Source organism: Choloepus didactylus, chromosome 1 (genome assembly GCF_015220235.1).
Source record: "Choloepus didactylus isolate mChoDid1 chromosome 1, mChoDid1.pri, whole genome shotgun sequence".
Taxonomy (NCBI): Eukaryota; Metazoa; Chordata; class Mammalia; order Pilosa; family Megalonychidae; genus Choloepus; species Choloepus didactylus.
The window spans coordinates 80,206,181-80,224,530 of record NC_051307.1 but is presented as its reverse complement, the minus strand read 5'-3'; the positions used below and the strand labels follow the sequence as shown (position 1 = coordinate 80,224,530).

The 18,350-nt window shown below is 38.0% G+C and overlaps 1 protein-coding gene across 15 annotated transcripts in view; it reads left to right on the top strand.

Moving 5' to 3' along the window:
• Positions 1-18,350, top strand: part of ZBTB20 (zinc finger and BTB domain containing 20) — a 911,487-nt gene that overhangs the window by 689,433 nt on the left and 203,704 nt on the right. For 4 of the 15 annotated variants that reach the window (XM_037835761.1, XM_037835753.1, XM_037835810.1 and 1 more), the window contains one exon: positions 46-284. The exons of the other annotated variants lie outside the window; for them this stretch is intronic. The gene's annotated coding sequence lies outside the window, so the exon portion shown is untranslated. The remainder of the gene's footprint in view (positions 1-45; positions 285-18,350) is intronic. 15 annotated transcript variants of the gene reach the window in all.

Below are 18,350 nucleotides of genomic sequence, written 5' to 3'. Positions count from 1 at the left end.
GGCTTAGTATAACAGAAGCTTCTTTTTTTGCCAATGTAAATACAGGTCAGAGATCCAGGCTGGCAGAGGCTCTGTCATCTTCGGCATATAGCTTGGGCGTGACCTCCAGCCAGCAGATTGGCGGAGAGAGAGCCATAACTGCACAGGAACTTTTTATTGGCTAGGCCTGGAGCAGCACACATCACTTCTACCAGCACTCCATTGGCCAGAATTCGGTCACAGAGCAATAGCTATCTGCAAGGAGAACTCAGAAATGGAGTTTAGCTATGTGCCCAGGATGAAAGGTAAAGGGGTTTTTTGAATAATTAGCCAGTGACTGTCCAGGGAGTCAGGGAGGGCCTCTTGGGTAGGATTTAGACTTAACGGACAACAGGGGAGTCTGTGAAAGAGTGATGCAGAGTGAGCAAAAGGGAGATTGAAGGGAAAAAACAATTCCAGCTTCATTCCCAGGTCGGTGTATAATGTTGGTAGGGACACATTGGCTTTGCATCCAAGCTCCTTAACGATATTGTTCTCTCGTCTGAGAGAGTATATCAAAGACAAAGTCTGCAATGCAGAGCAATTTATTCAACTGGATATTGAATGTTAAAACATGGAGGCACCACAGACTTTCACTGAGAACCTCCTCCTTTCAGAGGTAAGGCCCAGAAGCCAAGGGAGGCCATGCCCATGGGATCTCACGCAGTGGGTCATTGTCAGACCAGGGTGGAACCAAGGCCTCCCAGCTTCCCCTGCAGGGCTGTTTCTGTGTGGGAGGGAAAAGTTTTAGCCATTTTTTAGTCCAATTCCATCCACTGCAATTATATAGATATAAGAAGGAAGCGTCACCGTAAATTTTTTCTGGTATTTTATTTGAAATTCTACTTTCAAACTAAAGAAAATCAGCTAATGCTGGTATAAAATTTCTTAAGTGATAATCAATGTAGCCCATATTTATACCTTATGAAAAATATGTTGCTTTTTATTCTGAAGATGAGTGAATATTTTCTCTTCTGATGTATAACATAGACATTTAACAGTCCAAATATTCAGAGAAGGGTGGGTGAGATGAACGTGTTTACTGTTATTCTTAAATTTTTAAAGAAAAAGGGAACAGAAGGTGAATGATGAGTGAGTTGTATGACTTTGAGTTTGTGCTGCTTTCATTGTTATAAAAATATAATTGGCATGGATACTTAAATGTATACCAAAATGCATGTCACAGGTTTTGTACAAAAGTAAATTTGACTTTAGAACACATTTTATTAAGTGAGAGTGATAAATTATCTCAGAGCTTATGATTCTTTCCTTTTAAAAATCTTTTGATTGAAAGATTAAAAAAATGTACTCAATGTCCATGTGGTCAGATAGTCAAATCTTTTATATTTGATTTAAAAGGATAATCTAGGAACAAAAAAAAAAAAAAAAAATTACAGAGGAAAGATGCAATCTACTTCTAGAAGTCTCCCATCAGAATGCAAGAAAATAGAAATGGCACTGGATCTGACAAAAAAAAAAATCTGTTCTAAATTTATTCATATTGTTTTAAATCATGGGACTTAATTTTTTATTCTTCTAAATAACTGGTCTTTTATATGTCCACATGCTCTTTTTCAAAACAATTAACGTGAATAAATGGTTATCCTCCTGTATAGAAAATATATATATATAATGTTAAATTAAAAGTACTGATACATATGTATTGTGAAATAGTACAAGAGTATAACTACATACTTTCACCTCAGCCTGTTTAACAGTTCTCTCCTTGTGTTTTCAGGGAGGAAAATTAGGCAATTACTTTTTATACTCTTGGGATCATGGCAAGGTATTGCAAAGATCATTAAATAATGAAGTACAGCTGAACCTTTCTAAAAACCAGATCTGAGAATGTCTGTTTGATAGAAGTCTAAAGATCTAGCTGTATCTGAATGTGTATGTGATGACAGTGCTCTACAAACCTAAATATTAAAGGGCTTCCTTCTCACTACACCCTGTGAAGTAATGTGGATATTGCAAACTGCAGAGGCTCACTGATAAACCAGTGCTGGAGAGAGTGCCAGAAACATCCTACTTGCCATGTAAGAATTGCCCTCATGTGAGGTTCCAATCAGATTTTTGGACCTGCCATCTAGTGGCCACATTCTGGTCTGCATTTGAAAACTGGAGTTTAAATGTGGCTCATTTGCAGATAAATAAGAAGGCATTTCCACCTATTAAGCTTTAGTCCCCTCCTCCTTCATTAGACACACTGCTGCTTTCATAGAGCAGCTTCAAACAGACCATTTGTTATATTCATGGGAAAAACAGATTTTTCACACAAAATGATACACTTCCCACCTGGAATTAAGAAAGAGAAAGCAAGTCTTCCATTATTGAAAAGAGATCTGGAGTAGTGAAGTGAAAGGGGAGGGGGGAGAAGAGGAAGCACTAGAGCAGGCTTATATTCTGTTAAGTAGTTCTACTTGTGAGACTAATTCTTACAAACTGTGCACCCAGCAGAGTAAACCTCTTATTTTGCTATTTTTGCTCTGATCCCCTACATAGTTACAATGTTCCAGTTGTTTTCCCAGTCCTATAAACCACATAGACATTTGATATGATACATAATGTTGGCAAAGGAACAATTTACAAATGACTTAAGTAGGTAATTATTTATTAAAATATGGGTTTCTAGAAATATATATTACTGTAGCAAAACCTAGTGAGACGTTAGTTTTGTTTCAGTGTTTCTATTATAATCCCTGGTTATTAGTTTTCCTTTTTCTAGGGATTTATGAGTGGAATGTAAAAATGCACAGGGGGCTATTATTATTATTTATTATTTGTCAAAGAAACATGTACATACAGAGCAAAGGCCAGTTTGCTAACTATGCCAGGCAGTTCCCAGTCCAAAAGACCTCACAATACAACTCTTAAGCCAGTCCTGAAAAATGCAAGACAGAAAGAAAGCAGATGGGTGAATGATACTTATTCAATATCTTAAATATAGAACTAAGTGGTACAGGTGCATCTTCAGATGTTATTTGAAAGAAGAGACAGAATATTTTGGCATTGTGTCATTTATTCTTAAATATTATAAATTTTATATTATTTGAGAAACTATTCTAAATATACAGAGTGGCTTGAAAAAAGGTGTGAAAGCTGATTTGCTCAAATAAGACAAGGGGCAAATCACGAGATAAAAAGGGGCTGAACTTTAGGAAAAGAAAGTGGAGAAGAACCAGACCAAGGATGGAGCCACAGAAAAAATATGATATCAAAGGGAATACATAAAGTTTGATGAAAAAGAATTACAGGGATTTTTTTTAAAAGAAAGAATCAAAACAGCCAAGAAAGAAGATGATCTTGGCAACTATATCTTAAATATCATACTAAAATTGCCGAGAGAATCCAGGATCAGTAATGGCAAAGACAATGATTCAGTTATGGAAATCTCAGTGCAAGGGCATAGAATTCTATATAGCAGATGGAGGAGATGGTTCTAGTCTTGAAGACAATATAGCAGGAAGAATAGTCAAATTTAGCCAAAAGCGGAATAAAAGGTAGGAAAGGAGTCAATTTTGTCAGATTGTTGAGGAAGACAGAAGTCAATGAAGCTATCCATAGTGAAAAAAAAATAAGCCATGGTGTTTTTTTGTTTTAAGCATCCATTATCTGCCCCATATTGTTTGTTATTATGGAGTGTACAATAAATAGACGTAAGTCAGGATCCCTGAGCCAAAGGAAAATAAAACTATATTCAGAATGAAAAGGGAAGATTAACACACTTGAAACAATTAGAAAAAATAAGGCAGCTGATGTTATTAGGTATAGCAGTATTTTAGAAAAGGGAGAAACCAGCAAGTGTCAGAATAATCATGCAAAAATCATCCAGGAAGTCAGAACCCTGATGGACCTTGAAGAATTGGTGTGTGCGAAGCTGACATTGTGAACGTGAGAGCAATATGATGAAATCCAACAGGATAGGCATTAACATGGTGTTTGGGGGGAGCAGTAAAATGATTTTACTGAGTGAAATGGATGGTTTGTGTGGGAGAGTTAGGGATGGTAAGGTGGCGCCAGAGTGTGAACCTGAGAAAATTCAGCTTCATCAGTATATGTATGGGGGCCATTCATTCTAGAAATATTTATTGAGGGTATACTGTGTGCCAGGCACAAAATAGACAAGGGTTTTCCTTTTATGGAACCTGTATTCTAATAAGGAAAACAGAACCCTCCTCTACCTCAGAAAAAGCAAATAAATGAAAGATAATCTCAGATAGTGCTTAAAGAACGTTAAACTAAGTGATAGAAAAGAGAGTGACTGGCTAGACTAGTTATAAATCAAAAGGGGGGGAAAGGAGAGTAAGATTTGAAATTGGAAATTTTTAGGACTTGAAGATAATTGGAATAGAAAGGAGCAAGGGAAGTCACAGGTGATTTATAGCTCTCTAGCCTGGGAAATTAAGTTAGCTAATTCCAGCCGTTTCAGCTGGGAAGATGGAAAGTGATAGAGGGGACAAAGTTGAGGAGGGAGGAGGAAAGCTCTATGTTCCCATTATACCTCCCTGTTGCAGACCCCCTCCCCATCAACACCCCCAATTTCTTGAAGATGTTAGCTGCTGGCTCACTACTGATCTTTCTATTTCCATCCAATCACAATTCTTGGTTATTTTAGTATCTAAATACATAATCCTTCCAACCCTTTGCCTCTCAATTCCTTGAATTTCTCTCTCTTATTATCTATACTCCACCCTACCATCACTACACACTCCCACGGTCACACTTTTGACCTTTTAATAACTAATAATTACAATCTTTCTATAATTTCATTTTCAGGTATCTCACTTCCCAACCACTGCCTAATATCTTTGCAGCTCAATCCCTCAATTACCCCTATTACAATAATTCTCCAAGCCCACTAGGATCTCTAATGCATTAATTCTACCCATCTCCCTCATCTACTCATATCCTCACTTACTTCCTTATATAGCTTAGATTCTATGGACAATGTTTATAATCACTTTCTTGCATACACCATCCTCCAAATCTCAACCATACTGATCATATACAGCCCCCCACCTATTGCATGCCTGCATGTCAGCTGAATGTAGCTGGAAAAAAGCACACAAGTAAACAGATGATTCTCACATTAAATGCATGATCATTCAAGGAGACCCTTAGTGCTGCCCAGCAATTATGTTTCCCTGTCCATTCATTCTTCCATTTATCTAAAAGATTATTTCATATCTTTCCTTCTCTCTGACTTCCAACACCTCCCCCACCATCCTCACTCTCAACTTATGACCTTCCTTCCTACTTCACTGAGAAAATAGAAGCAGTCAGAAAAAACTTGCATAAGCACTCGCTCTCCAGCACACCTACCCTCCCATCTGCACTTGTGCCCACATTCTCTGCCTTCTCCCCGATATGGATAAACTCTGTGTGCTCTTGTCTCAGCCAATCCCTCATTGTACATTAGATTCCACCCCCTGTCACATATTCATAAACAATGCTCCTGAAAAAGCTCCCCTCTTTGTCTTGCTTTATCAAATTTCCCCTCTCCTGCATCTTTTCTATCAACCAACATACAAATATGTAAATGTCCTTATCCTAAAAATACCCTTTAACAATCCCACTTCCCCACCAGCTACTGTCCCATTTCTTTGATTCCCATTATAGCAAAACTTCTTAAGAAATATCTATAATCTCTATGTCCAATTCCTCTTCTCAAATTCACTCTTGAACATTCTCTAATTAGCTTTTGTCCCCTACCATTCCAGTGAAACTGTCCATGCCAATGACTTCCATGTTGCTAAATCCATTAACCTATTCTCAGTCTTCTTTTTCTTGACCTATCAGCATCATTCACTGATATGACTCACTTTCTTCATCTGGCTTTCAGTTGACCACTCTCTCCTGATTTTTCCCTATGTCACAGGCCATTCCTTCTCAATACCCTTTGCTAGTATATTCTCATTTTTCCAACTTATAAACATTAGAGCGTCCCAAGGTTCAATCCTTGAACCTTTTCTCTTCTTTATCTACACTGACTTCCTTAACATTCACACCCAGGCTCATGGCACAAGCTTTTCTAGTCCAGACCTCTATCCTGAATTCCAAGCTCACACATTCAAATGCTATTCAACATTTCCACTTCACATCTAATTAGTATCTCAAATTTAACATATCCAAAATAAAATTCCTGTTTTATCCAAACAAATACACAGTCTTCCTCATCTTGGTAAATAGCAGACATCTCCATCCTTAGAATTGATCAAGCCAAAAATTAATTTCTCTTTCAGCCCTTTATTTCTCTAAAAAGTCCAATCAATCAACACATCCTGTATTCTGCCTTCAAATAATATCCAGAATTTTACCACTTGTCATCCTCACCACTGCAACTACCCTGTTCTAAGCTACCACCATTTCTTGCCTGGATTGTTGCAATAGCTTCCAAATTATCTGCCCGGCTTCTGGCGTTGCCCCTTGTAGCTTATTCTCAAAATGGTACTCAGAGTGATTCATTGAAAATGTAAATTAGATCATGTCACTCCTCTACTTAGAAGTCTCTAATGGTTCCCCATTTCACTCAGAAGAAAAGCCAGAGTCTTTACAATTGTCTACATGGCCCTCCACATTCAGTTTCCCCTGTTATTTCTCTGCCCTCATTTAGTGTTTGACTGCTCATTCACTCCTTTCAAGCCTTATTGCTTTCCTTTTTACTTTCCTCGAACTTACCATGCATGGGTTCACCTCAGGGCCTTTGCGCTTGCTTTCTTTCCCCACTGCCTGCAATGCTTTTCCCTGTATTTTCCCTAGGCTTGTTTGCTTACCTCTTCAGGTCTTTGCTCAGTTTTCATCTCTAAATAAGGCCTTTTGTAACTACCGTATTCAAAATTGTTCCCCCTTCCTTGCTTTGATTTTCTTCTTAGCACTTATTCCCCTTTGGGCATGGACTATGTTTTATTTACATATTTATTTATTATAGTATCCTTTGCCATGGAATATAAGCCCCACAAGCACAGGGTTTCTCCTCCTCCTCCTCCTCCTCCTCCTTCTCCTTCTCTTCCTCCTTTGGCTTCTGCTTCTTCTCTGTGAGAAATCCCCAGTGCCTAGTACAGTGCCTGGCTCATAGAGGATGTTCAGTAAATATTTATTGAATGAATTGAGTAAAAGAATGAGTGCTTCTTTCCCTGAGTTTACAGTTGCTTCTATTAAATTCAAAACATAATATTGTCACATGAGCTCCATGATTCTCCATGGCAAGATTTTCATGTTCTTCAAAATTAATTTTGAAAGTATGAGCACTTTATGCAGATTTGTCCAGAATATTAGATAGACTACTGTTTCTGTTCAGCAGCAAAAGCAGCAATATCCAAAGTATTTATTCTCTCTCTCTCTTTTTTTTTCATTCGGTAAATATTTAGAAGGGAATCCAAGTGTTCTAGATACAGGTGGTGACCTTAGCAAAGTCTCAGAAACAAAAGAGAACATGGTGCAACTGGTCTGTTGCAATATTCCTGGTGGCAGATAAGGGCAGCCCGAGATGTGAGAAACATCAAGCACTGATAGGTCATGAGAATAAGAAACCTGGTTTGGAGTGGGGAGAGTGGCAAAATACTGTCAACCTTTAACGGACCATAAAGGGTAAAGGGATTACGAAACAGTCAGGTAAGAGTAGAACTTGAACATGGAGGACATGAGTTATGAAATCCCTCTGTTAGGGTACAGACTTAGAATCCCTTGTTGGCCTAGTGGCTGTAAAAGTATTCAATGTGTTCATTGGTGATCCTGGTACAATCATTTTGGAAGGTATCCCCACATCAGACCCTAATTCTCATTCTTCCAACCCCCGATTGATATTTGAAACAGTTTTCTACCTAGTAACCTCACTCTGTCTGAAAGTGATATTTCTTATTTTGTACAAAAATTACTAAATTAACAAATAGAATAATATATGTATGTGTAATATATATAAAGACATAATGATAAGCTTTTTAAAATTTGTGACTTTAATAAATGAATATTAGTTTAAATTCCAATTACCTGTACATAATGCCTGCTATGCACAAAAAAAAAATCTTTCAGTCATTAAAAAATTTGCATTGGAATTACAAATCCTAAAGGGCTGGTGATTTTTTGAGGGTGATGGAAAAGGAGCAAAGATGATTCTCAGGTGTTGAGCTTTGGCAGATGAGTGAATGGTGATGCTATTTGCTCACATGGAACATAGGAGGAGGAGGAAGTTTGAAGGAGATAACACATGTTGTGTTTAGGATGCTTCTGAACCATCCAATTGGAATTGTCCAGTAGGTCATTTGATATAGAGGCCTAGAGATTAGGAGAGAACAGTGGCTTAAGGTATACATTTGTGAGACATTCACATATTGAGAATAATTAAAACCGAAGGTATGTGTGTTCAGTGAGAAGGGACCATATTGCTCTGAAGTAGTAATAAAAAATTACCAGATATAGAACTGGGCATTAAGGAATTTATAGTCTTTCTGCTGTTTTCCTAAATTGGCTTTCTCTTAAATTCACTTCCACCCATCCTCCAACTAACACACACCCTTCTCCCAGCCTTCCTTTCTATTTAAAAAGTTCTGACTCAACACCTGTACCCTTTACATTGCAGACCCTTACATTATGTTGTGATTTATGTAATAATTGTATACCTCAAAACTGTATGCAGAACGAAATGATGTACATGAGACCACGTGTAAGCAAATTATAAACTAATTTTAAGAAGCTATGGAATGAGTCTGCATTGTGAACAATTCCCCCTAATTTATCTGTTCTCCAAGTGTTTTTGTCAGCATTTCTCTGACTAGGGGACATCACATTCATCCCTTATAATGTCAAACCAATCGTATATTTAAGGAGACTCCTGTTAATGAGAGAGGTCATGTTTATTTTTTTTCTTTCCACTTGCAAGAAAGGAAACAGAGGCACTCATAATTTAAGTAACTCCCTGAGGGCCAGGCTCTCTGAAAATTAGCCATCTTACAGAAATGGAACTTTCATTTAATTGTTCTTGATTCTTTTATTTTCTTGCCTTTAATCATTGAAAAACGTTTTCTTGCCATACGCCTTTTGTCATCCCTATACCTCTATAGGTTTATTTATTTATTTTTTGCTTGTAGAATGTCTGGCATGTATTCTTTCTCCCCATACTTGAAATTTGCCTGAGAGAGGCAGTATTTTAGTGGAAAGCTTATGCTGGTTTTATAGTAATAGTTGCAATCTCTGCTGTCCTGAATTTCTAGAATGTATGATCATATGGGACTTCTCTTTGCTGTGCCTCTTTATTGGCAGTCTCACTTTCTTTCTTGTGTCTTATCTTTATCCCTCCAAAAAAGCTTCTGTAAAATGTGTCTTCCCCACCAATCATGATGCCACCCTGTTAGTGTATGCAGTCTCTATGGTATCTGGACACATGCCACAATACCAAGATTGCTAGAGCACCATCATAGTGGGAAAGTAGGCACATGCACATCTCTGGCACTGCAGAAGTTCCCCATTGAAACTAGAGTCAGATACTAGTATTTTAATATGAAGGGCAAGAAACATCAGGAAAGGCCACAAAACCAGCCTCTCTTCAGGCACATTATTGGGTTTTGGTGGAATTCTTGAAGTTAATTTTATTTATCATGACTAAAGCTAGACTGGTATGCTGATCCTGACAGACATGGATAAACTGGTTGAATTATGGGAGAAGTTTCCTTTTTACTACAGATACATGACTGGTCTCTAAAAATGCTAATGTTACTGAAATTAGGATATATTCTTAGGTAAGCTCAGGAAAATTACCAATATACAGCTGTAAAAGATATTCATTAGCATTATAGGGACAGACTTTTTCAGATGGTTTCCCCAGCAGTTGTGTATTAATCCAGTGGGGGCTGGAGGACAGAAGGCAAAAATCTCTCTCTCTAAACCTACCTTAGAGTGAAGGCAGCTCCGCTGGGTCATGAAGGGAATGAGGATGAATTGAGGAGGCTCTGTAAGTGTGCTTCCTCTACTCTCAAACTTCCTCCCAAAGGCATGGAGGATTGTACACCCAGGTGCAGCCCAATGAAGACAAAGGGCCTAAAGGAGGGTTTTACAACCTTGGCCCTATTAACATTTGAGGACAGATGATTCTTCATGTATCCTGTGTATTGAAGGATATTTATCAGCGTCTGCAGTTTCTACCCACCAGATGACAATAAAAATCTTCCAAGTTGTGACAAACAAAAAGGTCTCCAGATGTCCCCTAGTGGAATAAAATTGGTCCAGTTGAGAACCACTGGCCTAAAGTAAGATGTGGCTTGGGTAAGAAATGAAGATTGGGGAATTCTTTCAAAGGTCCAGATTATTCATTCAGTTAGTCATTCAGCAGGTATTTATCAAGTCCCTACTATTTTCTAGGCACTGTTCTATGCATCAGGGATACTGCTGTGAGCAAAACAATGTCCCTGGTCTCGTGGAGCTTACAGTCTAACAGCAAAAGCTTCAGGCCAGTTGAGGACCAAGAAAAGAAAAACACCAGTTCATATTTGAAGGCTTTTTTTGTTTTATGAACCTGAAAAATGGCTTTTATTTAAAAAATGAAACTTGGCAAACGATTAGTTCGTATGTTTTAGTTTATGTTTTAATCATTTTGGGTGTTTTCAAAACAAATGGTGAGATTATGGTTTTTTCCCCTTCTATTTTCGGCCCCTTCCTCTGGAAAGTCCTTCTCTTGTGTTTAGTTTTGGTATTCTTAGTATATTTGAAGAATGCTTTTAGCATTTGAATATGTGCATGTGGATGAAAGGGAATGAAGAAAGAGCAACATAAGACTTTATTATCCCTGCTCAGAACAAATAGCCGCACCCCACCCCTAAAGCAGGGTTCAGGCATCACTCTCTCAAGGAAGCCTCCTCAGAAACACCCCATGGGTAAGTTCCATGACCTAGGTGCTCTCCCATCACTCTCTGTATATCCTTATCACAGTCATAATTAAGGAACTGTGAGATTAGTTGTTCATTTGTTTCCCCTTTAGGATGTAAGCTCGGTGGAGGTCCATGTCATGCTTGCTCTATACAAAGGTCTACTAACTCCAGCACAGGGTCTGTCACATAAAAAGTGTTTAAGAAATATGTGTTGAATGACCATCTGAGAAACCCAATTTTGGAGGTGTCTTTGCCAAACCCTTTTAACCTGTGCTCTGCTTAGTGGATTACCCTCCCCCACTTTCATATTTCATTATATTGATTATTATTTTGTAGAATTGAAATAACATGTAGTACCAACAAAACTCCTAAAGCCATGCTTAAATCATAAAGTCTAGAGAATAACTTAGTTGCATTAATCTTGGAATATATCAGGCTTATATAAAGATTGCAAGAGTGTAAGGGAAATAATAGGGCATAGTATTTAGGAAAATTTTTAAGTATTGCTAGTGTCATGAACATTGTTCAAATAGTTAAAGGGCTTAGAGGATAAAAGGTTGTGGTTGTCAGTATGGGGCACAAGATGAAATTACCCAACTTATTTGTTTTCTTGTTTAATGTCTATTTCCTCCACTAGAATTAAGCTTCATGAAGGTGGAGGTTTTGTCCTGTCAATCACTTTATCCTCTGTGCCTAGAATGGTATCTGGCACACATTAGGCATTCAGTAAATATTTGTTGAATGAATGAATGGTGGGCATTCAATCAACCCTGTCTCTATTGATGGGTTAGTTGCTTATTAGTGCACCAAAGATGCAGTAACATGATGAAGTCCTTATTTGTTCATTAAGGAAATATACTTTTAGTGCCTTCTATGTGATATCCTTGCACAATGCTGAGCTCAATTACACTGTCTGGTCCCCAAGGAGCCTACAGGTAGTAACATTTTGATGGTTGACTTCTAATTGGAAGAAATCAGCCTCTTAAAATAACATCTAGTTTTATGATTCTACGAAAGTGATGTGGCAATATTAAACAGCATTTACTACATCATACCCCAAAAATGTTTATTTATAGAGAGGAAACATGAAGAAAGTCCCAGAGGCATGAATGTACATGGCGCATTTTATTGAATGATGAGTAGCCTCGTGTAAGCAGACAGTAGCTTATGTGGGTAAACTGCTGAGAGATTCTGAGGAGGTTTGTATATGAAACTAAGGGGATTGGGCTTTATTTTGTATGCATCAGGGAACCAACAAAGGAGTAAAAACTCATTGAACTGTAAAAGTGTGTAAAAATGGTGAATTTTATTGTATGTAAATTTTACCTCAATAAACCTGACTTTAGAAAGAAAGAAATAAGAGGATGAGATTGAAGAATGAACTTTGGGATCTGGTATTTAGGAGGTTTCTGGTGGCCTTGGCAAAAATAGTTTAATTGGAAACAAAGCTAGAGAAAACAGGTTTTAATGGGTTGAGTAATAGTGGGAGTTTAGAAAATGTGAAGATGTCACAAGGAAGGGTAGGTCCAAGGAAGATAGCTTGTTGTTTGCTAGTTTGTTATGGTTGTTTGTTGTTTTAGATGAGGGTAGCCAAAGCACATTAGCAGACAACAGGAAGATTGAAAATACAGAAAAAAGAATGAGTAACTGATATAACAAGATCCTGGACAAGGTCATCAATGCTAGAGAGAGGGGTCGTTTAGATATTACAGGTGGGTTCAATAATAGAGGGAAAGTGGGTGTGAATAGCTATTTGAAAGCCTGTATTTTCTCTATGTAAAAGGGAGTCAAGGTTAATTCTGAGGTGAAGGGCAGAGGGTGGGTTATATGGAGTTAGAGAGATAAACGGATACTAGGAAATGAAAAAGGAAACTAAGAACAAAGAAAAGAATTGCAAAGTAATTCTGAAACACCAGCTCAAGATGAAAACTTTCACTCCGAGGGGCCCCAGGCTGTAGAATATGTGATTTTCTCCAGCATTGCTCAGCAGCCTGGTAGTGGCTGAGGGAAACACTTGTGAACAGGTTCGTCTAGCTTCAAGAGATAGCTAGGTACAGTCAAGAACTGTAGATGGGAAAATTGATGGAGCTGGTGGATGTCTTTAAAGTTAACAACTATGAGGCTTCCAGGCTGGTACAGAAGAAATTGGAGATTAATTGTCTGGGATTAAATGAGGAAATAAAGAAAAACATGTCATGATGAAAAGGTAAAGCACTTGTTTTCTGGAGCCATATGTGCCCCAATAAGGAAGCCTGCCCCTACCACGTATATCTTCTGCCATAGAACCCAGTAGGGTCACCAAAAGTAGTCTGAACACTTCGTGGGGGCAAAGACTGGACTCAGAAAAAGAGCCTGGAGATGAGGACTTCATTCCCAATTTTGTCACTAACTTAAGGCTGCTATCATTATTACCACCGTTATCACAGAATGGCAATCCTTAGGAAAGGAATGTGAACCATGTGTGTAAAAGCAGAAGAAATAGAGCCTCCCATGGAGCAATGCTGATTATCTTGACAAGTGGCAAATGTTTTTACTTTTTGCTTCATATTCCAAAGGTGTGCTGATTTTTCCTTCAAGGCATGCTCTTTTATTTATCTTATTTGAGACTGTCTATTCTGTTAAAGAGTCTCCAGAGTAGGTGCCCTTCTTTTGGCACTCACACTCCCTTTCTGTATTTCCTTTTCTTTTTGCTTCTTCCTTCCTGTCTCCAGACAAATGAATATTGTCATGTGTCTCAGCAACATTTCCCTACCTGGTGACCAAATAAAGTATTCTCATAAGCTTAGTATTGGATTTTATTTTTTTCCAAGATGACTAGGCTTAGAAGTTGGTGCTTAGTTGGAGAAGGCTTTTAGGCCCCTCACAGATAACCGTGTATGGCTAATCCCACATTCCCCATGCATGCAGATGTCTCTCTATGGTATTCATGAGGAGAGCCCTGCTCATCTGGGCCCTGTCTCCATTTGTCAGACTGGCGAACTAACCAACCATGTTATTTACTCCAAGGTACCATGCTCTAGTTACCCTTTACTTGCTCGAGTGCACTGTGATGAATATAATACACAGGGTGTTGTGGTTCCCTAAGCCCTGTGAGAATTCCTAAGCTCCTTCTCTTGATGCTGTCTATATACAAGTTCAAAAAATAGTATTGGGAGTGTTTCAAGAGACAACTTTAAAGATGTCCTGTTTTCCTTGCAAATATAAATCCTTAAAAAATTCCGTTTCCCCTTTTTTTTCCTACCTCTGATCCTATTATAGTTCTTTCCAGCAATGCTGAAAACCAGCTAGCCTGGAGATTAATATGACCAGACGTACCATAAATTTTTTAAGTAGCAAAAGTCCCAGTTTCTAGTTCTTGGTCAATCAAGTATAGGTTGTTGTCTCTTTTATAGATGAATGTGCAATATATTATCATGTCTTCTCAAAATCCTCCCCTTACCACCCCCCCTTTTTTTAATCTCACTATCCCTTAAAATTGTTCCTATTTTTTCTTTGTAACAAAAAGGCAGAGGGAAAGAACCTGAATAACAGAGTAAGAAAAATTATTATATGATGGAAAGAGAAAGAATACTAACGAAGAAAAGGAACCACTGAGAAAATGGGAAAACTAGTATCTCCCTCATACCCAGTCCCCTTAGACTTTTTTTAGGTTTACTCTAAATATCTGTCTCATTCAATGCCCTCAAATGATCTCTTCCTAGCAATTTGTTATGCAAAAATATCCCTCACACTGCCAGCAAACATCTCCAACCTACCCCAGCAGGTTGAAATATCCTGCCCCAGCATCTTAACATCCTCTCCAGTCTGCCAACTCCTACCCACTGGCCCTGGGGACTTGGACCCATTGCCATTAGTTCTGCCTACCTATTGCCTAAAGCTGGAATGGAGAGTGTAAATGGCTAATGTCAGCCAGGAAAGAACTTAAGTAGTAATTCAGTTTTACTTTATTAACATTCAAAATATAAACAGGTAAACTACACATTGAGTTCATTAAATTATTCCTCCACTATTTTAGAAAAGATGAAAGATGCATTTTTTAAAAAGGGATTGATTGGTGTCATGTATGTATTCATTCACTTCTCTTTATGCAAGATAATAAGAGTATTAACATGGAGGTGGAAAAATGATGTTTATAATTTCATCACCGCTGTTTATATAAGATGAAAATATCTGAAGAGAAGTGGGAGAGAGCATTTGTTGCTCTCTACATACATTAAATCCTTCCATTTCTGTGTATAAAGCATGAGGAGAAAAAAAAGTTTAACAAGTTAAGGAGGAGTTGGTATTCTTTGTAGCATGTTCACTGACAAGATAGCAAAGTTCAGAAAATACTAAAATATAATGGAGGGGTACCTAAGGACATAGGGATCAGTGACATGTACTCCATTCAATCTTCTTTGAAGTTGAGATTACTTGAGTAAGATTATAGTTCTCTGTTGGTGAAATTGTTCTACCTGGAGAATAATTCTACCTTGGAGAATAATGAATGCTGTGTCTGGGAGGATGGTAATTTGTAATTGCCTGACACTGAAATGTGCTTCTTGGGGGCTGAGACCCCATTGGTTATTCCACAATTTACAAGAAAGAGAGAGAGAGAGAGAGAGAGAGAGAGAGAAGAAAGAAAGAAAGAGAAAGAAAGAAAAAGAAAGAAAGAAAGACGGTGCTTCATATTCAAGTGTAAGGACCTATTTCAAAAACTTAAATTGCCCTAGGCAGATTTTATAATACTTCCCTGGGAGTTTGAAAAAGAAAAGGTATCTGGGTGTGGGAAAGTGGTTTCTTATCCACGTTAAAGTTAGCTGAGTTCACATTATAAGCCACAAAGGGTCAGGTCATTCATTAATCCTTATTGCTCTGAGACATCCATTAACCCTCCACCAAGGAGATGGAAAAACTGGTATCAGAAGGGGGCGCACTGTATAGAGTCATATAGGCTGTGGTAAGAGCTTTAGAATCCTAAGCTTCAGTGATCCTGAAAAAATCCGATAGCAGGAAAGTCTTTGAAATCACAACCATAACAGTATTACATGATGACCAGATGAGGTCAGCCAAAGGTTGGAGGCACAGATGTAAGAGCTTGATTTAGGCTATATGTCAAATATGAAATTTCTGACCTGCATAAATAAAAATAAACTACTCCTCATCGGACACTTTTTTGCCTATTGGACCAGTTTTGCCCACCTGACACTCCCAGTTGGCAGTGCTACCTTAGAGAAGCTTAGAGAGCAATAGTGAATGTGTTTTGGAACCTTTCATAGGGTCTTCAGTTCTGAAGCATAGGATTTAAGACACTTCAAACAATAATTTTTGGTATTAGAAAGGTTTCCTCTTTCACTGACTGTCCACTGTGCAAAGAATTTTAGAATTACTGGGCATTTAAAAGCGTGTGCGTAAATCACTTTGCAGAAAACAGGGAGGTTGAAAGTTAATACAAGGCGTGCATGCTTTGTGACCAAGTACCGCCACAATGAACCAATTGGACACACATGCTTTTGAGTATAGGAGAGAGCTTATAGTTGCCTAAGATGGGACATTCAGAGGAGGTCATTTTCTTGTCCGTTTATGTATAAATCTTTAAAACTCTAAAGCCATATAGTAACAGAGCTGAGGGAAATAGCCCAGAATTTTTCTTATCATGTACTGGAGATGACAGACTTTTAAAATCTGATGACTCTTTTGATAGCTTCTGACATGAACTAGAACTTGCCTGGCTCTATTTGTCGGCCAGGATGTATTTCTAAGATTTATCCATACAGGTTTTTAGCAAAACCTTACACTTGCTCTCTAAATTGATGATATTCCTTTATTTTGCCATGACAAAAACCACTCTACACTGTATACATCATGTTAAAGGTTTTTTGCTTTGTTTTGTTTTGTTTAGCATATGGACATATTCTGTAAAAGCTTTTTCAGTTTCATCACATTGACAAGCTGACTCCATTAAATCACCCCTCATTACATTCACTTTTTTTTCTTTTTTTTTGAAAAGTTAGAAAACAGTGATAATCTCAGAGTTTTGATGGCTTTCACTTTTACAAAAATAAGTCTGGAAAAAACATAAGCCTATTTCTTGAAACAGAAAAAGAATGTGTTATGGCATTCGTCTCCTTGGCCCTTCTCTTGAAGCCATTCAAGGTGAGGAAGGAGGCTATGGGTATTTTTAATTTTTTTCCCAGTGACATGGGATGCTTTTAAAAATGTCCTGGATATAGATCCAACTTCTTCTCAGTATTTGTAATTATTATTTATTTAAAATGGAAATCACAGGAACTTGGATGAGTGGCATGGAAGGGTTTCATTCAAGCATCTTTGAGTATTTCTGCACCCTTTGATAAAATGCTATTTGATAATTTTTCAGGACCACACTGCCGTTTTGAATTGGGGCAGATATATCCCTGCTCCTCCTACCACCATGCTTTCCTCACTGAGAGGAATAAATAATTTGATCATGCTGCTGCTGGGTCATTTAAGCATTGAGTGGATGTGGGAAATAAGAAGAGAAAAAAAAAAAAGCTCAGTATGGGGTTAATTAGCTCTGTGGAGTTGCGAGAGGGTCACTTCCTCAGGACCAAATCATGCAGGAGGAACCATGCTTGTGCCGTCTTATAAAATTAAAAGAAAGCTATGAACCCTCAGATTCTAGGGCACAAATTGGTTGCCTTTGGAGACAGGAAAGGAACCCTTTGGTGCAGTGAGTTCTTTGGGCTTCACTGGTCAGAGACGAATGGACTTCCCTTGAAGTGTCTGGTGCAGGCCATTGTCAGACACTGAAAATGAATAGGTAGTTTAAGAAAGCCCTGGCGAATCTGGCACTTTTTGTAATTGACCTCACTGACCCTTTTTTAAAACTTAGGTTGCTCAGGTTCTTTTAATGTGCCTTATTTTCTAGGACTCATCTTAGAAACAGCACAATATCTTTCTGAAAGTATGAGTGAATCCTATATATTTTCATAATTATGTTTCACAGTATTTAAAAGATTACTGCAGGTTCCCAGCCTGCTGAGATCAGCTCAGCCATGGTTTGGCCTGAAGGATTCCCACTAGGTTGTTTACAATCTAATCCTTTCATGAAGTGGGGGGTTAAAGAGGAGGCAGAAAACATTCTCAATTCCTAGATTATTAATAAGTGAATACAAGAATTCAGGTATTGACAAGGAAATCTCACAGACAAGGTTTTCTAAGGCAGAAAGATAGATATATATTGTGAAAAAGTCTCCTTGAATATATGCTTATAAAGAGCCAGGAACCAATGGAGATTAACCATGAGAAAAACACTACTATGTAAATAAAGTTTCGGTGTAAACCATTTACATTTTCTATGCTTCTGCCTAAATTACTCTAATATCAGTAGAGAGACAGCACTGCATAGAGGGTATGGACAGAAAGACCCAAAATGTTTATGACTTTTGAGAGAAAGAATACGTACACAGACACACACACACACAATATGTGTATGCGTATATGCATGTATAT